Here is a 16,946-nt window from a genome sequence, read left to right on the forward strand (position 1 = left end):
ACAAAACAAGGAACAACAGATCTACAGAACAACCAGAAATAAATCAACAGAATGATAATAGTAAACCCTTTTCTATCAGTAATTACTTTAAATGTAAACAGATTAAGTTTTCCAATCAAAAGTTAGAGAATGACTAAGTGGATTAAAAAAATAAGATCCACTTATTTAGGAAACTCACTTTACTCTTAAAAACACATATAGAATGAGAGTGAAAGGAAGGAAAAAGACATTTTAATCTTTGGTTAGCATTTTAAGTGATAACCAAAGAAGGAGGAGGAGGAAGAGAGGAGAGCAAGGATAGCTATATTTATATTAGACAAAATAGACTGTAAACTAAAAATGGTAAAAAGAGGCAAAGAAGGTCACTATATACTGATAAAGGGGTCAGTCAGTCAAGAAGAATATCAATCATAATATTTATGCAATCAAATAGGGGGACATAAATATATAAAGAAAAACTAACAGAGCTATAAGGGGAAATAAATAGTAATACAATGAGTGTTGCATTTTTTGATACCTCACTCTCAACAGTGGATAGATCATCCAGACAGAGAATCAATAAGGAAACAGTGGATTTGGAACAAATGAACCTAACAGAGATATACAGAACATTCTATCCAACAACAGCAAAATACACATTCTCCTCAAGTGCACATGGAACATATTCTAGAGCAGACCATATGTTAGGCCACAAAATAAGAGAGAACACAAGCAGCGAGAGGGGCAGACCCAGTCAGGCACACCACAAAACAAGTCTTAGTAAATTTAAGAAGATTGAAATCATACCAAGTATCTCCCTGACCACAATGACATTAAACTAAAAACTAATGAAGAAAACTGGAAAATTTGTGAGCACATGGAAATTAAACAATACTTCCTGAATGATCAATGGATTAAAGGAGAAAAAAACTTTTTTGAGACAAATATGCAAACACAATTTACCAGAATTTGTGAATTGCAATAAAACCAGTTCTAAAATGGAAGTTGAAAGCTCAAGTTCCATAGTAACAAATATCCCAAATAAATAACCTCCTTTTTCTGCCATAGGGAAATAGAAAGAGAAGAGCAAACTGAGCCTAAGGTTAGCAGAAGGAAGGAAATAAGGAAGGAAATAAAATGATCAGAGTGAAGGGGCATCTGAGTGGCTCAGTTAGTTAAGCGTTGGACTCTTGATTTCAGCTCAGGTCATGATCTTGGGGTTGTGAGATCAAGCTTCAAGTAGGGCTCCCCACTCCACTGAGTCTGCTTGTTTCCCTTCCCTCCACCTCTCCTCCTCCTCCTCCTCCTCCTCCTCCTCCTCTTTCTCTCTCTCTCTCTGTCTCTCAAATAAATAAGCAAATCTTTTTAAAAATAAGATCAGGGTGGAAATGAATAAAATAGAGACTAAAAAAACAACAGAAAATATCAATGAAACTAAGAACTAGTTCTTTGAAAAAATAAACAAAATTAATAAGCCCTTAACTATACTCACCAAGAAAAAAAAAAAGAGAAGACGCAAATAAATAAAATCAGAAATGAAACAGAAAAAGTTACAGTCGACACCAGAGGAATACAAAGGATCGTAAGAGACTGCTATTAACAATAATATGCAAGTTGAACAACAAAATGGACAATGTAGAAGAAATGGACTAAGTCCTAGAAACATTCAACCTTCCAAGACTGCATCATGAAGAAATGGTAAATCTGAATATACTGATTACTAGTAAGAGCAAATCATGAAGAAATAGTAAATCTGATTATACTGGTTACTAGTAAGGAGTTTGAATCAGCAATCAAAAACCTCTCAACAAATAAAAATCCAGGATCATATATGGCTTCACTGGTGAATTCTACTAAACATTCAAAAATGTATTACTTATCCTCCTCAAACTCTTCCAGAAAAATTGAAGAGGAAGGAATGTTTTCAAAATTATTTTATGAGGTCAGTATTACTCTGATATTAAAAACACACAAAGATACCACAAAGAAAGAAAACTATAGGCCAATATCCCTGATTAACAATAAATGCAAAAATTCTCAACAAAATATTAGTAAACCAAATTCAATAATACATTAAAAGGCTCATACATCCAGATCATGTAGGATTTATTCCTGGGGTGCAAGTAGCATTCCGTAGCAACAAACCAATCAATCTGACACACCACATTAGCAAAACGAAGGATAAAAATCATATGATCATCCCCATAGATGCAGAAAAAGCATTTGACAAAATTCAACTCATTTATGATAAAAACTCTCAACAAAGTGGGTGTAGAGGGAATATACCTCAAAAAAATAAAGGCCATAATTCATGAAGGCCATAAATGTCAACCAAAAAAAAAAAAAAAAGAATGATATCTTGCCATTTGTGACATGAATGGACCTTGAGAGAGTTATGCTACATGATGTAAGTCTGATGGAAAAAAAACAAATGCAGGGGCACCTGGGTGTTTCAGTGGTTGAGTGTCTGCTGCCTTTGGCTCAGGTCATGATCCCAGGGTCCTGGAATTGAGCCCCAGGTTGGGCTCCTGCTCAGCAGGGAGTCTGCTTCTCCCTTTCCCTCTGCTCCTCCCCCATCTTGTGCTCTCTCTCAAATAAATAAAATCTTAAAAAAAGGGTCAGTGTTGAGTGTGCTTATTATAGCAGAATCAACAAATTAAATATATGTTGTCACTTTTCATTTATTATATTTTATTTTTGTTTTCATTCCACCTACTTTGGCTCATGGGATAGAAATCCTTCATTTTATCCAAAATCTAAGAAAAATGTTTTTCAGATTATTTTTTATGCTCTGAAAAGACCAGTATGATATGAATATCTTATTTCATTCGTTGAATTACAAAGCTTTCAAAATTAAAGCAGATGTCTCACACTTAAATGAGTATTTGTGATTTTACTTTCTAAACACAATTATTTTTATTTTTTAATTTCTTTTTATTTTTCAAAGATTTTATTTAATTATTTAAAAAGAGAGCTTACTAGCTGGGGGTGTGGGGGTAGGTTGGAGAGGGAGAGCAGAGAGAGAAGCAGACTTCCTGCTTGACAGGGAGCTTGATGTGGGCCTAGATCCTGGGGCTTGATACCAGGACCCGGGGATCATGACTTGGGCCAAAGGAAAATGCTTAACCAACTGAGCCACCCAGGTGCCCCTATAAACAGTGATTTTTTTTTTTTCATTATGACTTTGTGTAGGTCACAGCAGGGTGAAACAATTCATGAAATGATTTTTGGAGTGTTAAATCTATTATATGATTTATACATATAATATAAAAATATATCATTATTGAAATGAAGTTGCTTTTTTTCCTAGCTTAGGAAATCTTCTAGTGTATTTTTAATTGGCTTGACATTGAATTTTGCCAATGAAATTTTTATGTCAAATTAGTGAATTTTATGTCTTCCAAATGTATCCTAAATCTTCTGTGTATGTTATATGCCAAACACACACACATACCAGCATACATATGCACATATATATACATATATACACACATATATATTCATATATATTCATATATATTCATATATATGTACATATATATTTCTTAGAGAATAATTTTATATACACTATATGTATTTGTATATATAACATCTCTAAGGAATATTTGCCTAGCACTCTTTTGCAAATAATTGAAAATAGCATGGTGAAAATTTTCAGAAATCTATAACTAAGGTTTGAACAGTTGTTCCCTGGCTGCTCAAGGCAAATAATGCTTGTGTTGGTATCAAAGGTCAGATGGGGCAAAGGAAGAATGTTCAAAATAGTATGATGTTGTTACAGTTTGTCAGGACAAAACAAAAGGTCAGTTTAAATTTTTACAATGAAACTGATTCTGGAACTCTATTGTCTCTTTTGACCTGTTTTAAGATAGAGTAGTTTTTCTTCCATTAAAATATTCTTAGCTTTACCAAAAAAAAAAAAAAAGTCATATAAGAAAGAAGGATAAATTTGGGGTTAAAAACAAGAACTCAACCCCTTCTCTGCAATCCTGTAAAAAAGACATTATGAGAGCAGGTGTTCAGTGGCCTGAATTTAGCTAAATTTGGTTCTGCCAATGACTCACTGTTGAGAAAGGTTGACCTATTCAATTTTAAAAATAGAACTTTTAAATAAGCTCGTCCAGGGTAAAGTTGACCAGATATCCCATATTAATGGCATCATTTTTATTTAGGTTTTTTTTATGACTTGTCCAGTTATTGAAAAAGGCAATATATCTAAATTTTACTTATACACAGTTCTTTATCCACAACTTGTCTAACGTTTTCTATGTTTTGTTCAGTTGGCAGCAAGACTGTGTGTCCCTGTTGCCACATGACGATAGCAGATTGATTGTTGCATTCATTAACTTGGTTTCCTCAGTGATTTGCAGTGTTTAAGTCACTGAGGCCACTATCTCCCCATTGTCATGTGTTGGATTGGCAGCCAGAATAGTCGGTTTGTATTAGCCACTGCAGAGATTTTTTTCTAGGACCCCCTAGGTAGCCTCTCAGCTGTTTTATTGACTGGATTTAGTAACTTTTTTTTCTAGCACAGAGTGCACAGTTTCTTCACATCCAGACCACTGTACATCATAGCTTGGGGCAGACTGACTGTGTCTGTACTTAACCTGGACTGTGTCAGTGCATTTGATCCTACCCCACCTGCCTGCCATTACTTTGCCCGGAGTCCACATCGACTTGGGTTTTTGTGTGTCTTCCCTATCCTGTTAGATTGATATTCCTCCTCTTCTGAGATGTTTCCCTCTTTGAACCTGATGATTAGCATTTTAACACCTGCCCCCTCAATGTTTTCTTCCTTTCTGGTATACCTCTGCCTTTCAATTTACTAATCTTTTCTCTGAAATATCTCTTTTCTCATTAGTGTGTGTATACTCAAAATTTTAAGTGCATTAAGTTATATCCAGAGCCATGGAGATAGAACCTCACTCTGCTCCCAGAGAGCATTCTGGAAATTCTTGTTTCTTTAATAGGAACTACAACCTACTAGACTGCAATGCCTGTGTCTGTTTCTCACTGATGTCTTCAGCTTTACTGTTAGGCTAATAGGAGAGTTCTGCCTCTAAGATTATTTAAATTTATTAACTTGTGCTCCTCTTTCCTTTGGAGATATCTGGGATCATTCAACAAAAAACAAATTGCCAATTCATAGAATATTCATTAGCAACTTCCACACAGACAGATAGCCTTCAATTCTCATATAGGCACATGCATATAATCATACTAATCATGATCTTTTTGTTTATTATGTCCATCAGTTAGTTTACAAAAAACCCTTATTAAACATACCCTTTTAGTTGCTCTTCTTTTTGAGCAGTTACCTGATACCAGACATTTTGATAAGTGTTTTATAAAAATAATTATGTTTAATTTTCTCAGTAGTCCTACGGGATAGATAGTAATAGTAGTGTGGTAGTTCCTTCTTACAGATATGAATACTGAGACCTAACAGATTAAAATATCTTCTCTAAAACTACACAGTCGGTAAGGAGACATGCCACGCCTCCAACTCAAGAATGTGTAAATTCTGCACCATTAACCAATAACATACACAGCCTAAACTTTGGTAAACTCTACTTTGAAAGTGTAAAAACCTGTCTGGGACTCCACAAATAAATATCAGCCAGACTGGAAAAGGAAAAGGAAAAGGTAGCGCTGCCATTAATCAAGCCAGGTAGGATGCTGGACGCAGAAAAAGGTAGTCTCCAAATTGATGGAAAACGTTTCCCGAAGGCCATGCAGTAAGATGCCATAACAAAACCTCTCCTTGGATGACTTCTGCTTGCTTATTATCAGTGATGCTCCCACAAGTTCTTGTTTTTCTCATCTATTACTGGGGACATCTAATTGCTAAAATGCTGTCACTTTGTGACAGCACGCAATTCATAGTTAACCCTTGCTTCTCTTAATCACTCTTAAAAGCAGCATCTAATCACAACTCGTGCCCTCTTACCTTAGACACACTGCTGAATCATTCAGTAGTAACCAAGACCTTACAAAAGATGCTTCCCTGCTCTCAGCATGTGTCATTCCATAGTTCCTCCTGAGTGCCCTCCTTTGCTGCAACAGATCAATAAATATGATTCTGTCAGACTTTAAATATATACCTGGTGGTCTTTGGCTGATTAAAACTTGGGACGCCTTGGTGGCTCAGCGGTTGAGCGTTTGTCTTTGGCTCAGGGCGTGATCCTGGAGTTCTGGGGCCGAGTCCCACATCAGGCTCCCTCCATGGAGCCTACTTCTCCCTCTGCCTGTGTCTTTACCTCTCTCTCTCTCTCTGTGTCTCTCATGAATAAATAAATAAAATCTTTAAAAAAAACTTTAACAATGCTTAGCGAATTAATACGCATAAGTAATTCCCAGAGGAAGAAAAACAAATAGCCATTAAGTATAAGAGTGTTTGGCATCTTTTATAATAAAAATGCAAACTAAAATGGTATGCCACTCAAGTGTATTAGTAAAGATACTTAAAACTTTCAAAGATTCTGTATTGTCAAGATCTGGTAATGAAGAAGAGCCTGGATACTGTCACACATGCAAATGAAGTTCTGTGTTACTTTAAATTTTCTGGAAGGAAATTTGGACATAAAATTCTCATTTGTAACCTAACTTTTTTTTTTTTAAGATTTTATTTATTTATTCATGAGAGGCACAGAGAGAGAGAAAGGCAGAGACACAGGCAGAGGGAGAAGCAGGCTCCATGCAGGGAGCCCGACGTGGGACTCGATCCCGGGTCTCCAGGATCAGGCCCTGGGCTAAACTGCTGAGCCACCCAGGCTGCCCTGTAACCTAACTTTTAATACGTTATTGGAAAAAAATAATTGAAGTACAGAAAAAATTTACGAGGATATTCATGGCAACACTTTCAGAAAAAAGAAAACAAATGATATAAATGCCCGCAAAGAGGCATTTAGTAAAGTTGTGATGGTACATGTATAAAACAGAATTCTACATCAACAAAAACAGCCTTTGTAAATTAATATTCAGTGACAGTGCTAAATTAAAAAGATAATTTATTGAACGATACATATAGATCAAAATTTTATTTAAAAGTTTAGATTTATGGTTTTCTATGTGAGTGTATATAGAAAAGATACCAAACAAATACTCATAGGCTTTCTCTGGTGGCAAGGTAATAGGTGTCATATCCCTTTCTTGTACTTTATGCACATGTGTTACTTTGTAAAACAAAATATAAATGTGAGGTGTAATTAATCTGAGGTCCACATGCATTTAATTAATTAATCTGAGATCCACAGTCATTGTTTCAGGCAAAAAAATGTTAATAGCCAATATTTTCGCTATTTTTTATTGGCCTATTACTAGCTATAGTTAATAGCATCTGTATCAGAAGCCTGTTATTTCCATTCCACAAATATGATATCCTCAACACATCAGACTGCATTTTTTTCCCCAGTGGAAAAGAAGGAAAAAAGAGTAATGAGCTAAGAGACAAAGGTCAATGAAGTTAGACCTTTAACCCAAGGGTCTTTAAAACCTTTAATCCATAGATTTGAGCAAATATATTCCTTCCCATACACTTGATTTAAGACCTCAAATTGCCAAAGAAACTGGTTAAACATGCTACTAAACATACTTTGCTGGAAAACTCTTCAGTTTACTCCCTGTACCCACACCCCAATCCCACAGAGAAGACCAGGCTACCCAAGCTATCAGTTGAGGCTACGATTCATCTATGGGAATAAAGAATAACTGAAGTGCCTTTGGTTAAATACAGGCAACTTTCTCAAGAAAACATCCTTCTTGAGTTACCCCTTCACAAAGAAAGATGGCAGGTGTGGATGGCCTGAAGATGACCCTAGCAACGGAAGATATAGAATTTCTGACTGTCATTTAGTAGCAACCCTCTAATGACTGCTAACTCAATCATAGCATTCAATAGTACTGAGGACTTTTAATATATGTCATCTTACTCCTGAGTTTTTAGAAGTATTAGTTATTGATTGGAAAGTATAGTTATATTTTTATGTTATTCCCCACTGAAGTGTGAGCTCCATGAGACCATATTACTCAGTAGATGTGAATAAATTAAGTCATGTGTCTATAATTATTACTTTTCTCATGTAGCACATGACATCCATCCAATAAAGTTTATTTAAAAGAATTTAGTTATGTTCATACCTCATGCATAATTTGTCATGGTAGATAATTTGTAATATGTTTAATTTGGAGGCATACTACTCTTTATAATTATTTTTTCTCATTATAAAATATACATAATTTTATTTAATAAATGGAAAATATAGTAAATTATATAGTGAGACCAAAACTTCCACAATCCCATCAGCCTCTTCTCCCTGAAAAAGAAATCATTAACTTTTGAAATATTTACTTCTTCATATGCAGATTTTACTTAGTTGAGATCAATGTGGGTGTATGTATGTATCTTTTTTCTTTTTTAAATATTTGATTTATTTATTCATGAGAGACGCAGAGAGAGAAAGGCAGAGACACAGGCAGAGGGAGAAGCCGGGTCCATGCAGGAAGCCTGACGTGGGACTCAATCCCGGGTCTTCAGGATCACGCCCTGGGAGGAAGGTGGCACTAAATCGCTGAGCCACCCGGGCTGCCCATGTATGTATCTTTAATATAATATTTTTTGTTCTGGGGCACCTGGGTGTCTCAGTTAGTTGAGCGTCTGCCTTTGGCTCAGGTCATGATCCTGGGGTCATGGGTTCACATCAGGTTCCCTGCTCAGCGGAGAGCCTGCTTCTCCCTCTCCCCTGTCTTGTGCTCTCTTCCTCTGTCAAATAAATAAAATATTTTAAAAAATAATAATAATATTTGTTGTCCTAATTTTTCAATCATAGTTATATCATAATTCTCTTTAGTATTCAAATGTATCTTATAAAAGTCATTATGATTCCTATGTGCACATTTAATTGATATGTATACATCTAGAAATAATAACAAATTCTATTTAATTATTATACCCTACCCATTCCTTTTCCAGCAGAAGAGACCATAACAGCCATTGGGCCTCAAACCTTTTATAAAATGTATATAAGGGACGCCTGGGTGGCTGAATGGTTGAGCATCTGCTTTTGGCTCAGGTTGTGATCCCAGGGTGCTGGGACCGAGTCCCACATCAGGATCCCTGCATGGAGCCTGCTTCTCCCTCTGCCTGTGTCTCTGCCTCTCCCTGTGTCTCTAATGAATAAATAAATACAATATTTTTTAAAGTATATAAAGTATGTATTTAGATCTCCCCACTGATATAGCCCTGATTAAAAATTATGCTAATGATCCCTTTTTTCTTGTATCTTCAAAGGTGCCTGAATGGAGGGAGCTCATAACTATAGCCTCTTTTCTTTTTTCCCCCAGAAATTCAACTTAAAATGCTCAATTTACATTTGATAATAGTGATAGCATATTCCATAGATTTCATAGTGGCATTACAAAGGTAAGCTCAAGATACTCTATTTCTTTAAAATGCAATTTTCTTTTTGGAATTCATTGTTTAATGCCCTAGAAATGTCACAACATATGTAAAGATTTCTTATGAACATATGATTTCTCCTTGTGTCAAAATTCAATGATTAATATTGATTCAGATTGAAATAATATGGCAGGAACTGATCAGATGAATATGATTCTGTTAGTTTTTCTAGTAATTCCATCTTCTTACCCTAAGTCTTCATAGTTGATAATACAGATGATCAGGAAGCCAAGTGGCTGACAGTATAAATCTCTTATCTGAGGATAAAGAGAAGCAAAAAATAATATATTTTAGGTTAAAATTCAGTACTCATGTGTATGCTGAATTATTTACTGAACACTTCTGATGTTCTAGGTTACAGTTCCCTTGACCTGGAGGAACTCACCGTTGAGTGGGCATGTCTGATATGTCAAGAGATAATTATAATGCAGCAGTCCATCATATAAAAATGTTATTCAAAGAGTATAATGGAAGCAGGTATAAATTTCTCCCCTTATGTCTGATATTTCAAGAAATAATTATAATGCAACAATCATAAAGAAAGTTATTAAAAATGAGTATAATCGAAGCAGGTATAAATTTCTTCCCTTGTAAGAAATCTCAGATGACTTATATAACAGAAGGAAGATGTTTAGTTATTTGAAAGCCTTTTGTTAATTACTGACATCATCAACCTAGTCTTTAGACAAAGTTTTGTTTTTTTTTTTCTATTTTGACCCACTAGCTGCCCTTTTAATAACCCTAATAAAAATGTTGGGGAGAGAGTGGAGCTTGAAGAAGGGGAGAAGGGAGATCAGGGAAAAAATGTACTCATTCTCTAAACTCATTCTCTCTTTTTCGAAACAGACAGTTATTTGAACATTTCATTAGGATATAGCAAAATCTATATGTTAACTTTTTCTTTGTCATCTGAGAAATGCATTTCAGTTCAGGCCCATTTGCTGCTAAAAATACTTTCAGAAAGCAAAAATGTAAACTAGTATTTCTTGGGTAATGTTCTGTTTTCAGTGAAAATGTGGTATGCATATATTTTTATCCTCCCAAAAAAGTCATTATGATTTTTCAACCTAATATGAAGGGAAATTTTACTCTTTAGAGATAAGAATAAACAGATTGAGTATGGAAAAAAGAAATGAAAAAGAAGAGTAAATCATAGTCCTTCGGGAGAACAAGGATTAAGAATCTTAGTTGTTTTTCTTTCCATTTTAAGTCAGTTCAAGCTGCTCCTACCAGACATTAAAGACCTATTTTGACAGTATGTTCAGAAGGAAATAATGAAGCCAAGAGTTGAGAGATATAACTGAATCATATTATCAAGTCTATAAAGGATATTGACTTAATAACTAACTTCTAAAGTTCTAATGTTCCTATTGCCTGAGCTCTTTGTTTACAGGGAAACATGTTCATGTAACATAGCTTCAGATAGAAGAAATACAGAAAAATAATATGAAATAAATAATATATAAAAAATAATAAGTAAGACTCTTGATAGTTGGAAGTATCATGGAGAAAATAAGTCAAGGTAATGTGATAGAAAGTGATTTAGGTTTTATTGAAAGTTTCTCTGTGGTTGTGGCATAAAATTTGAGACTTTAAATGAGAGAGAAATATTCATGTAACTAGAAGGAGTTTTTCATGCAGAGAGACAGCTAATGCAGAGGACTTGAGGAAAGTCCTTGGAAGTCATTCAGAATAGCATAACCTGATTTACATTTTTTAAAAGATCACTGTTTACTGTGTAGGAAACTGATTATCAGAGGGTAATAGTTGAAGATGTGAAATTGGGAAAAACCTGTTGCATTAGTCAAGGTGAAAAGTGAGGGTGGTGGTACCTTAGTGTTGATAGTAGAGATGGAGACAAGCAGTTGTAGTCAGGGTGTATTTGGAGAACTACTAAATGGTAGAATTAGTCAGAAATACTAATGTATCATATATGGGGATGAAGGAATGGAAGAGTCAAGCAAAAAGTTTGGGGGTTGAACCACTAAATAGGACTTGGTGTAATTTACCATGGTGGGCAATTCTGGAGAAGATGAGGGGAGCTGGGACAGAGGATTAAAATAAGAAAAAATTCTGTTGCAAACATGTTAAATTTGAAGCACCTGTACAACATTCAAATACAGATGCTAAGCAGGCACTTGTATATACATTTTGTGACCTAAGGGAAGAGTTATGGAGAGCATAAAATCTTGAATATCATCAGCATAAAAATGGGTTTATAGCCAGGGCCTGAAGAGTATCACTTAGGCAGATAATGTGTAGATAGAGAAAAAGGTCCTGAGATTCTCTGAAGGATAAAGTTAAAAAAGGGCAGGAAATGAGCCTGAGAAAAATTAGCACATAGGATAGGAGGAACATGGGGCATTCATGCTATGGGAGCCTCGTAAAGAATTTCAAAGAGAAGGAGAATGGTTTGCACTGGGTGGCATTACTTAGAAGTCAGTGAGATGAAGACAGAAGTGGCTGTGAAACTGATGACATGGAGATCACTGGTACCCTTGCCAAGAGCAGTCTGAGGTAAAATGAAGAAGGAAGATAAATTGGAGAGAACATAAGAATGACGGGAAGGTGAAGAAGTAGTGAAAGAAATGAGAGATGAATAAGCAGTACAGAAAGAATAGAGACAACTTTTTAAAGTTTCACTATAATGATTAACAGAAAATGGTCAGGTGAATGTGGCACCCAAGGTAAGTTTGTTTGTTTGTTTTTAATATGTTGGACGACTCTGCACATTGATAGGAATGATCCACAAAAAGCAGTTGGAGGATGTGGATGGTAGAGGCAGGAAGTATAAAAGGCAAGCCCTTAAAAAAAGTAACAGGAAATGAGATACAGGAGGAAAGTAGGGAGTTGGCCTTCAATAAAACCTATGTTTTTTAATTGGTAAGGACAGTGATATAGAATATAGGTATAGATATGGATGCAGGTAAGTTAGGAGATTTGGGAGGCAAGATTAGAGAGTCTCAATCTAAGTGGTCAGTGACAATGATGTAATAGGCACAGCTGTTTGCTCTGCGTGTGGGTGGAAGAGTGTGCAAGGGTTGGAAGTTTAATGAGAGAGAAGGCAAGATAATAGTAAATTAGTTATCTTGAGACTGGAAAAAAAAAATCTAGGATGGTTAGGTTCATTAGAACCCAGACTCAATTTTGTAAAACTGACCTAAATACAGTCTTATGAGGATAAAAATAGGACCAAGTGTGTAAAGTCCTTGGATGAAGTGCCTGAAATACAGATAATAGATGTTCTAAAATGATAACTTTATTACCCATACATATTGTAGCCCCAGTCTTTGATTAATCATTAGGAAAAAAAGATTAGAGAAAATTAACCAAGGTAAGAAGGCAGGGACAAATGAGTATTCTTCTAAATTTTTTAAATCATTGAGGTATAATTGACATAAAATAAACTTTACATATTTAAAGTATACAATTTGATAAATTTGACATAAATATAACACCTATAAAACCATTACCCCGGGATCCCTGGGTGGCTGCAGCGGTTTGGCGCCTGCCTTTGGCCCGGGGCGCGATCCTGGAGACCCGGGATCGAATCCCACGTCGGGCTCCCGGTGCATGGAGCCTGCTTCTCCCTCTGCCTGTGTCTCTGCCTCTCTCTCTCTCTCTGTGTGTGTGTGTGTGTGTGTGACTATCATAAAAAAAAAAAAAAAAAAACAAAAAAAAAAACATTACCCCAAACAATCAAGATAGTGAATCTAAGTATTACCACCAAAAGATTCCATGCGGCCCCTTATAAAAACCATCCTTTGTTGTCCCTTCCTGTCTCCCACTTCAAGGGAACCATAGATTCCATCAATAGAAATTAGTTTGTATTTACTAGAATCTATACAACTGTTATCATATAATAGACGTTCTTTTTTGTCTGACTTCTTCCATTCATTGTAATAATTAGAGATTTTTCTTATGTTGCTTGCACTGATAGTGTCTTCTTTTATTATTGAGCAGTATTGCTGATAATATACTATTATTTATTCATTCACCTGAGATGATCTATTCACCTGAGTTTGGGTTGTTTCCAGTGTCCAGTTTGAGGCTATTATAGATAAAGTTGTTATGAACATTCGCATATAAGACTCTGTATGAACATATATTTTACATTCTCACCAGCAGTGTGAGAGTTCCCATTGTTCTACATCCTTACAAATACTTTGCTCAGTATTTTGCATTTCAGATATTGTAATAGGTGTGAAATGGTTTCCACTTGTGATTTTAATTTTCATGCCCCCAATGATTAAGGACATTAGGCTTTCTTCATGTTTATTTGCCATCAATGTCTCTTCTTTGGTAAAGTTCAAATCTCTTCTATATTTTAAAAATTGGGTTGTTTGTTTTTTTTACTGTTGAATTTAGAGAGTTCTTTACATACTCTGTATACAAGTCCATCATATGGGATCTGCAAATATTTCTCTTCTGTGGCTTGTCTTTTCCCTCTTTTTTTTTTTAAGATTTTGTTTATTTATTCATGAGAGACACAGAGAGAGAGAGGTAGAGACACAGGCAGAGGAGAAGCAGACTCCATGCAGGGAGCCCGACGTGGGACTCAATCCCACGTCTCCAGGATCAGGCCCTAGGCCCAAGGCAGCGCTAAACCACTGAGGCACTTGGGCTGCCCAAGAGCAGGGATTCTTAATTTTGATAAAGCCCAATTTATTTTCTCTTTTCCATTTATAGCTCATACTTTGGCATGAAATCTAAAAAAAAAAAAAAAAAAAAAAAAAAATCTGCCTCACTCCAGGTCACCTAAGTTTTCGCCTATATTTTTTCTAGAAGTTTTAGAGTTTCAGAATCCCCTCTAACATTTGTTGGATAAAGAAGTGTGAGTGATATGAATCGTACATTAAGTGGTAGAAACTACAATCAGTCCAATAAGTCATGTCACAAAGGTACTTCAAATTCTATCTTCCACTGCAAAATGTCCAAACCTCCACAATGAAGTTTGTCCAAACCATAGGAACAGGGTAGAATGATGATTTGGGCTTATATTGAAGAAAGCTGTAAGAGTTTGAGCCCTCCTTTTCCCCAGATTTCTGGAGTATAATTGGACAGGTGCATATGGTCATCACTGTTCTTGGGGATAGGGAGATATTAGCACCACCCTTAGTCATCTTTTTCTTTTAACACATTGTTTTTGTAATAGTAGGGAAGGGAGGGATCATATGTTAGAGAGAGGGGGAGGACAGCCCCACACCAGGAAAGAAGGCATGTATACTTTTGGATTCCTGTGGGGCAGCTCAACCAACTGAAGTTACAGTATTTTCACTCAAACCAAAGCTCTATTAGGAAACAAAGCTTCCAGTGTAGATACCATTTATTTCAGCTTTGGAAACCTCTTAATTCTGCAGCCACAGCCACAGCCTGGCATTCAGGATGGGTGGGGCCCAGGATTTTTCTCCTTTTGTCTGAGTTGATTTAATTTGCACAGAGACAATGTTTTGTTTTGTTTTTGTTTTTGTTTTTGTTTTTTTAAGGAATCCCCTGTAATATGTGGTTTCTATTACCCTATTTTCATGATGACATCTCTTAGGTTTTCATGTGGTTTTAACAAAGCCTAGAAGAGTTTTCTAGATAGTAGAGATGAGAAGAATTTATGTAGATTCTGTTGAGTCAGTTTCTCTCCTGAGTTTTCTAAACCTATTCTATGGCAGTGGCTCAAATACTACCCAATGTCTCATGTGTGGTTTTCTGTGGAACTTTGTGTGTATTAGGGAAATCTGTCCAAAAGGCCAAAACACTCTTATAACAGCCAGCATCCACTGGGGAAAACAACAGCTCTCAAACTTTCATTGTCATCCCCAAGTGGATCTAAAATTGGCACACAGACTGCAGGACAAGCTGAACCATAAAATGATGTGTTTGTTGCTATTCTTTAACAAACATTATGGGCACCCCCCCACCCCCTGCCCAATCTCCTAATAGGACCAGCCAGTCTGCTAACTTTTTGCCTGGTTAACACATAGTGATCACTAATTTCCCTCCTTTCATTCCAAGTGTACTGGCACATCTCTGTAACTCTTAATAAAAAGGCCAAATCTTTGGTCTACCCAGATTGAACCTAAATACTAGTTGTTAAAGTGTGCATACCTGACACTGACTGCCAAATTAACGAGAACTCACCTGGAGGAGAGGGTCAGGGCACCATTTGGGCTGCCGGTTTTTACTCTAATTCCTGGTACTCAGCTTTCAACCACATCTTCAATTGCCCTCTCATTGGCAGGCAATAACATGGAAGAGCATTTATTGCCCAATTAACTGTGTAATGTGGTCAATATATTTGTTACTCGATTTCCTGGTCTTCCCTTAAATCTGGATAAATGGCCCATGAAATTGTCAACCTTCCTTTTCCAGAAAACTACATCTCTGTCAACATTCCAGCCATACCACAAAATTGTCAAGAACTGTGAAGGGTCTGAGATTTTACCCAACTTAGAAGCTAACGTGTTGGACCAGTTATATTTCCTTTGAGATACTCTTAGAAAAGATGAGGTTCATGTGTCAGAGACCCAGAACAATTTATTGTTCATTGTAATAGCAGTAACCAGATTATCAGCATCTTTGTGCCAGCACATGCACCTCAGTTGGCACAGGTGATGTGAAGAAAGAAATGACAGCCACACATGCAATGTACTGTGCTTTAGTGGAGGCACTTAGGGAATCCAGCTCTTTTATAATGAGTATTAAGCATGACTTTGCTTTCGTCTGGATGGAGACAAAGCTTTTAACCATATGAACATTTTTAAAATAGTCTATAATAAAGGGCAGTTAATACCTAGTTTATAAGGTATGAAGAGATGTGAGAGATCTATTGAGAATTATTTTCCAATGGTAATGTGTTCTTTTACTGTGGCTACTTTTATCACTGGTTTTAAGCAATTTGATTGTGATATGCCTTGTAGTAGCTTTCTTCATAACTCTTGTGCTTAGATTTTGTTGAGTTTCTTGATGTTTGGGTTTATAGTTTTTACCCAATTTGAAAAAAATTAGCTGTTTTTTATTCAATTCTTTTTGCTCTCTCCCTCTCTCCTTTCATTTGGAAACTCAAATTGTGTATATTTGGCCATTTGAAGTTGTCTCAAAACTCCATGATGCTTTGTTTATGATCTATTCTTTTTAGTTTTTTTTAACATTTTGCTTCTTTTTAAATAGCTTTTATTACATCTTCAGATACACTAATTCTTTCTTCTGTGATGTCAAATCCAACTAGTGTTATTTTTTATTCCCCATATTGAACTTTTCATCACTGCAAGTTTTATTGAACTTTTATATATATATATATATGTTTTATATGTTTTTTATGTTTTATATGTTTATATGTTATGTGTGTGTGTGTGTGTGTGTGTGTGTGTGTGTGTTCCATATCTTTGTAGCATCATCAATCTTTCCTCCGGCTTCTCGAACACATAGTATACAGCTTTAATAGCTTTTTAAAAGTACTTGCTTCTAATCCCTACATCTATGTTAGTTTTAGATAGATTTTCATTTCATTTTATTTTTC

The 16,946-nt window shown here is 35.7% G+C and overlaps 1 long non-coding RNA gene across 13 annotated transcripts in view; it reads left to right on the plus strand.

Annotated features, from left to right (window-relative positions):
• Positions 1 to 16,946, plus strand: part of LOC112678721 (uncharacterized) — a 290,591-nt gene that overhangs the window by 97,152 nt on the left and 176,493 nt on the right. Inside the window, exons 3-4 of one of the 13 annotated variants that reach the window (XR_003147808.3) lie at positions 9,322 to 9,400; positions 9,791 to 9,913. The exons of 11 other annotated variants lie outside the window; for them this stretch is intronic. This is a non-coding gene — a long non-coding RNA (uncharacterized LOC112678721). The remainder of the gene's footprint in view (positions 1 to 9,321; positions 9,401 to 9,790; positions 9,914 to 16,946) is intronic. One more of the 13 variants, XR_007408011.1, reaches the window with a different exon arrangement.

This window comes from Canis lupus, chromosome 33, assembly GCF_003254725.2.
Source record: "Canis lupus dingo isolate Sandy chromosome 33, ASM325472v2, whole genome shotgun sequence".
Classification (NCBI taxonomy): domain Eukaryota; kingdom Metazoa; phylum Chordata; class Mammalia; order Carnivora; family Canidae; genus Canis; species Canis lupus.